This window comes from Nicotiana attenuata, chromosome 9, assembly GCF_001879085.1.
Source record: "Nicotiana attenuata strain UT chromosome 9, NIATTr2, whole genome shotgun sequence".
NCBI lineage: Eukaryota > Viridiplantae > Streptophyta > Magnoliopsida > Solanales > Solanaceae > Nicotiana > Nicotiana attenuata.
In genome coordinates this window covers 42,477,400-42,483,470 of record NC_031997.1, presented here as the reverse complement: position 1 = coordinate 42,483,470, position 6,071 = coordinate 42,477,400, and positions in this window count along the sequence as shown.

Below are 6,071 nucleotides of genomic sequence, written 5' to 3'. Positions count from 1 at the left end.
ATCATAAATACGTACAGGAGATCTCCCGGGATGCCTTCCCGTAGTCCCAAAGTAAAACACACAACAATAGCAAAAGGAATACTCAATTAAACTCAACTTCATACCAAAGTAAAACAGATAATTTTAACCTAGCATGCTTCACGTAATACAAATAAGTCAGTTAAAGCAAATAGAGCAATTTAGTCAATTATACATGCTTCTCCAGGCTAACAGCAGGCTTAAATTTCCAAGTAGTGTAATCAAGAAAGGAAAAACACAATTAAAGCTATTTTAATGAAAACACGATTTTCAACAATTAGCACAAGTACGCACTCGTCACCTCACGTACAAGGCATTTCAATTAACACAATACCAATCCTATGGGGAATGTCCCCCACACAAGGTTAGACAAGTCACTTACCTCGAACCGGCTCATTAATCAACCCGAGATCACGTTCTTGCCACGAGTACTCGACTCCAAATGGCCTAAATCTATTCAATTCAATTGCATAATGTAAATAACACTTCAAGTAAACTGATTCTACAATAAATTCTAAGCTAATACGCGAAATTAGGTAAAATGACCAAAACGTCCCTCCGGCCCACGTGTCAGAATGGTAAAAATTTACATTTCCAGAAACCTCACGCTCTCACGAGTTCAGTCATACCAAAAGTACCAACATCGGACCTCAAATGGTCCCTCAAATCATCACTCAAAGGTCTCTAATTAACCAAGCCCTAACCCTTAATTTGCCACTGATTTTCCTTAAATTTTCATGCTTAGGATGATAAAAATCACTATAATAACGAGTTTAGGTACCAAGAATCTTACCTCCTCGAAGCTCTCTTGAATCCCCTCTCAAAAATCTCCCCAAAAGCCCACTTCTCGGATGAAAATAGTGAAAGAATAGCTCAAATTCGCAAAGGCAACTATTTATATGTTCTGCCCAGCTAATCCGCTTCTGTGGCTCTGGGACCACATCTGATGTCCCGCTTTTGCGGAAACAACGTCGCATCTACGATAATTCCCTAAAGGCACTGGGCCGCATCTGCGCTTCTTCTACCGCACCTGCGATCTCGCAGGTGCGCCCATACCACCGCACCTGCGGAAACTGGCTTCCAAGCACTTCGCCGCATTTGCGTCTCCCCAAGCGCTTCTGCGATCACGCACCTGTGGTCCTCAATTCGCAGGTGCGGTTATGACAGAAGTTCAGCAGCTGGAGCTGAACAAACCAACTCCCAAATCTTCCGGCAACCTTCCGGAACCATCCCGTGGCCCCCGGGACCTCAACTAAAAGCACAAAGAAGTCTAATACCACTGTCCTAACTTATACCAATCCTTAAACACCTAAAACAACATCGAAACGATGAATCAACTACGGATTCACGCCTAAGAACTCCAAAACTCTAAAAAAATGCTTTCGATAAAAAAGTCTATCAAATCTCGTCTGAATGGCATGAAATTTTTCACACACATCACATCCAACACTACAGAACTACTGCAACTTCCGGAATTCCATTACGACCCTCGGATCAAATCTCACTATCGAACCGCAAACTTCAAAAATCCTTCTTTCGGCATTTCAAGCCTAAATTAGCTACGGACCTCCAAAACACAATTTGAACACGCTCCTAAGCCCGAAATCACCCAACGGAGCTAACGGAACCATCGAAATTCCATTCCGAGGATGTCTTCACACTGTTCCGACTACGGTCAAATTTCAGACACTTAAGCTCTCATTTAGGGACTAAGTGTCCCAAAACTCTCTGAAACTCAAAACCGAAAATCTCGGCAATTAAAAATAGCAGAAATAAACACGGGGAAAGCAATTAATAGGGGATCGGGGCGTAAATTCTAAAAACGACCGGCCGGGTCGTTACATCCTCCTGCACTTAAACATTCGTTTGCCTCGAACGAGCATAGAGACATACCTGAAGTAGTGAAAAGATGAGGGTAACGACTGTGCATATCTTGCTCAGTCTCCCAGGTCGCCTCCTCGACCGGCTGACCCCGCCACTGAACCTTTACTGATGCAATGTTCTTTTAGCTCAGATTTCAAACCTACCTGTCCAATATCGCCACTAGCTCCTCAACATAAGATATATCCTTGTCCAACTGGACTGAACTGAAATCCAACACGTGTGATGGATCACCGTGATATCTCCGGAGCATCGAAACATGGAATACCGGATGAACCTTGCCAAGCTGGAGGTAAGGAAAGCTCACAAGAAACCTCCCCAACACGGTGTATCTCAAAAGGGCCAATAAACCTCAGACTCAACTTCCCCTTCTTCCCAAATCTCATGACGCCCTTCATAGGCGAAACCTGAAGCTGAACCCGCTCTCCAACTATATAGGAAACATCATGAACCTTCCAGTCCGCGTAACTCTTCTGTCTGGACCGGGCTGTACGGAGTCTATCCCGAATCACCTTAACCTTCTCCAAAGCATCCTGAACCAAGTCTGTGCCCAATAATCTAGCCTCACCCGGCTCAAACCAACCCACCGGGGATCTACACCACCTACCATATAAAGCCTCATACGGTGCCATCTAAATGCTGGACTGATAGCTATTGTTGTAGGCAAACTCCATCAATGGCAAGAACTGATCCCAAGACCCTCCAAACTCAATCACAGACGCACGAAGCATATCCTCAAGAATCTGAATAGTGCGCTCGGACTGTTTGTCCGTCTGAGGGTGAAATGCTGTGCTCAACTCCACCCGAGTACCCAAATCATGTTGTACGGCTCTCCAAAATCGCGATGTGAAATGAGTACCTCTGTCTGAAATCATGGAAACTGGAATACCATGCAAACGAACAATCTCCCGGATATAAATGTAATGACCCGACCGGTCTTTTTGAGCTCTAGCGCACCGTTCATCAATTTGAGGCCATGAGCAGCTTCAATTCAGGCATTTTAACTTGTACGCATGGTCAGAATTTAATTTCGGGAAGTTCGGAGTTGACTTGGAGAGAGAATTCTCTTTTCGGAAGCTTTATGTTGAATAATTAACTAGGATTGGATTTTTGAGTAAACGACCTCGGAATCATGATTCAAGGGTTCCAGCAGGTTCGTATGATGATTTCGGACTTTGGCGTATGCCCGGATTGGGTTTTGGATGACCCGGGAGCGTTTTGGCGCATATTGTGGAAGTTAGCATTTTGGAAGAAATTTCATAAGTTTGGGTTGAAGTGCATTTCGGTGTTATCGATGTCCGTTTGGGATTCCGAGTCTGGGAGTAGCTCCGTACGGTGATTCTGCTCTTGGGAGCGTGATCGCAAGTGAATTCGGAGGTCCGTGGGACATTTTGGAGTCATTTGGCTAAAGATAGAAATTTGAAGGTTTTTGAGAAGTTTGATCGGAGGTGGACTTTTGATATCAGGGTCGGAATACGATATCAAAAGCTGGAGTAGGACCGTAATGTCGAATATGACTTGTGTGCAAAATTTGAAGTCAATCGGACGTGATTTGATAGGTTTAAACATCGAAAGTAGAAGTTGGAAATTCTAAAGTTCATAAAGCTTGGGTTGGAGGTCGATTCATGGTTTTAGCGGTTGTTTGATGTGATTTGAGTCCTCGAGGAAGTCTGTAATGTATTTTGGGACTGGTTGGTATGGTTGGTTGGGTCCCGGGGGCCTCGGGTGGATTTCGGGTGGTTAACAGATTGAAAATGGAATTTTTGAAAGGGCTGAAGTTGCTGGTATAACCGCACCTACGAAACTTGGGCCACAGGTGCGGAGCCGCAGAAGCGGCCCTGTGGTCGCAGATGCGGCATTTGGCGGGGGAGAGCTGGGACCGCAAGCGGGACCGCACCTGCGGGTGATGAGGCGCAGAAGTGGATTGGGATGGGAGCCCTGGGTTTGCAGAAGCGGCGTTTGGACCGCACCTGCGGAACCGCAGAAGCGGTCGAGGGACCACATGTGCTAAAAGTGCTGGAGGTAGTGGGTGTTTTAAAAATCGGGTTTTGGCCATCTTCTCTCATATTTTCTTGGCTTGGGCGATTCTTGGAGGGTTTTCAAGTGGGGTTTTTCACTATCAATGACAAGGTAAGCTAATCCCATCCATGTTGAGTTAAATATATCGATTATGTATGGATTTTAGCATGAAAATTGGTAGAAATTTGGGGGTTTGAGGAAAACCTAGAAAATTGATATTCTTTGAATTTGACCACGATTTGGGTATGGAGTTGAGAGTATATTCTATATTTGAGTTCGTGGAGTTATGGGTAAGCTTAATCTTTGAAAATTTTTGGAACCCGGGCACGTGGGCCCGAGGGCATTTTTGAAAGCTTTTCGATCGGGGTTAATAATTGTTATATATTGGATTGTAATGAGTAATTGAGCATATATTAGTGGATTTGCATAATTATTGGCTAGTTTTGGAGCGTTCTGCATTATTTTGAGTCTTCTGAAGGGCGTGGAATGCCGGTTACGGATCTTCGGAGCGAGGTGAGTCTCCTTTCTAACATTGTAAGAGGGAATTGTCCCCATAGGTGAAATAATTAATTATGTGCTTCTAATTGTGGGGGCTACGTACGCACGAGGTGACGAGAGTCCGTGCGTAGCTACTATTATGTTTAAGTCCGGGTAGTCTAGGTCCCAAAAGCATGCTATACTTGGACTATTTGTAATCTTATTGACGGTTCGAATTTGTTTAAATCACATCAAATTAGTAAATGAATTTCTAAAAAGATTTAAACTTCATTTTCTTAAAGTGTTGAAAGAGAATTGGTTTTTCTTGGATAATTGTTTCCTGATGACTTCTTGATTGACTGTCTCTGTGTGTGTTTAAATTATGGAACGGGTCGAACGCCTCGGTAGATTAAATAGATGCATCTATGGTTCGCGCCAATCGACCCTCTGGCAGTGCACGATTTAAATATTATTGGATCGGGCTGTACGTCCTCGGCATGATTTGTGCACGCATGTATTGCTACCTTGAACTTATAAAGTTGTTATTGCCCCTTCCTGGCTTGAGAATATTTGTATAAAGGACTTAAAGAAATTTGGAGATTTTCTATAAAAGAAAGAATTGTGTACTTGCTTCATTCCATTGAATTACAATCATGTTTATAAAAAATCCACCATTTATTGTATTATTGATATCACATTATTGGACCACTAGTATGTGTCAAAGTCAACCTCTCGTCTCTACTTCTTCGAGATTAGACGGGATACTTACTGAGTACACGTTGTTTTCGTACTCATGCTACACTTGCTGTGCATTTTTATTGCACAGGCACATGTACTTCTAGTGGCCTACTGGGCGTAGCAGCATGGATGATACTGGGACTAGGTGAGCTGCATACTCGAGGCGACCCGCAACTAGAGATTTCAAAAATATTTAAAACGAGCATTTAATTAAGTAATTTGGTTGGCTTGCCTGACAGCAGTGTCCGGCGCCATCATGATCCTCAGTGGATTTTGGGTCGTGACAACATGGTATCAGAGCACTAGGTTCCCTTAGGTCTCACGAGTCATGAGCAAGTCTAGTAGAGTCTTGCGGATTGGTACGGAGATGTCTGTACTTATCTTTGGGAGTCTACAGGGTTGTTAGGAGTACTTCCCCTCTTGATTCCTCATCGTGCGATTTGATTCCTTGAGGCTTATGCCCTTGATTCCTTCCTACTCAATCTTACGCGACGCGAACTGCTGGTTATGAATCGAGTATTGCAGGAATGTAATGGTACTACAAATGTGGTGCGGGGTGCTTCTCCCTGTGGGGTTGTTGAGTTATCATCATCGCCTTGTGGAAGATATTCCGTCGTTTCAGCTCAGCAGCGGTACTTCTGAGAGCTCTGAGGCTAGGCACAAGTTGCCATGATGCTTATGTACGATTGTTCCGCAGTATTGATAAGATGGTAGGATGTTTGCCTACGTGTCGGGGCAGTGAATGACTTGAAGGGAGGTTTACTCAGTGCATGATCTAGAGATTCGGTATTTTATTACCTGCAGGGGAAAGGCAATCGGACTAAGAATGGTCAGATGTGGGCTGGTGGAGTAATGAGACTTGGTATTTGCGAGCGTGGTGGAGTTTTCTTCTATGATGAGGTGTAGTTGTCCTAATTGAATGTGCTAAGTTCGCCGGT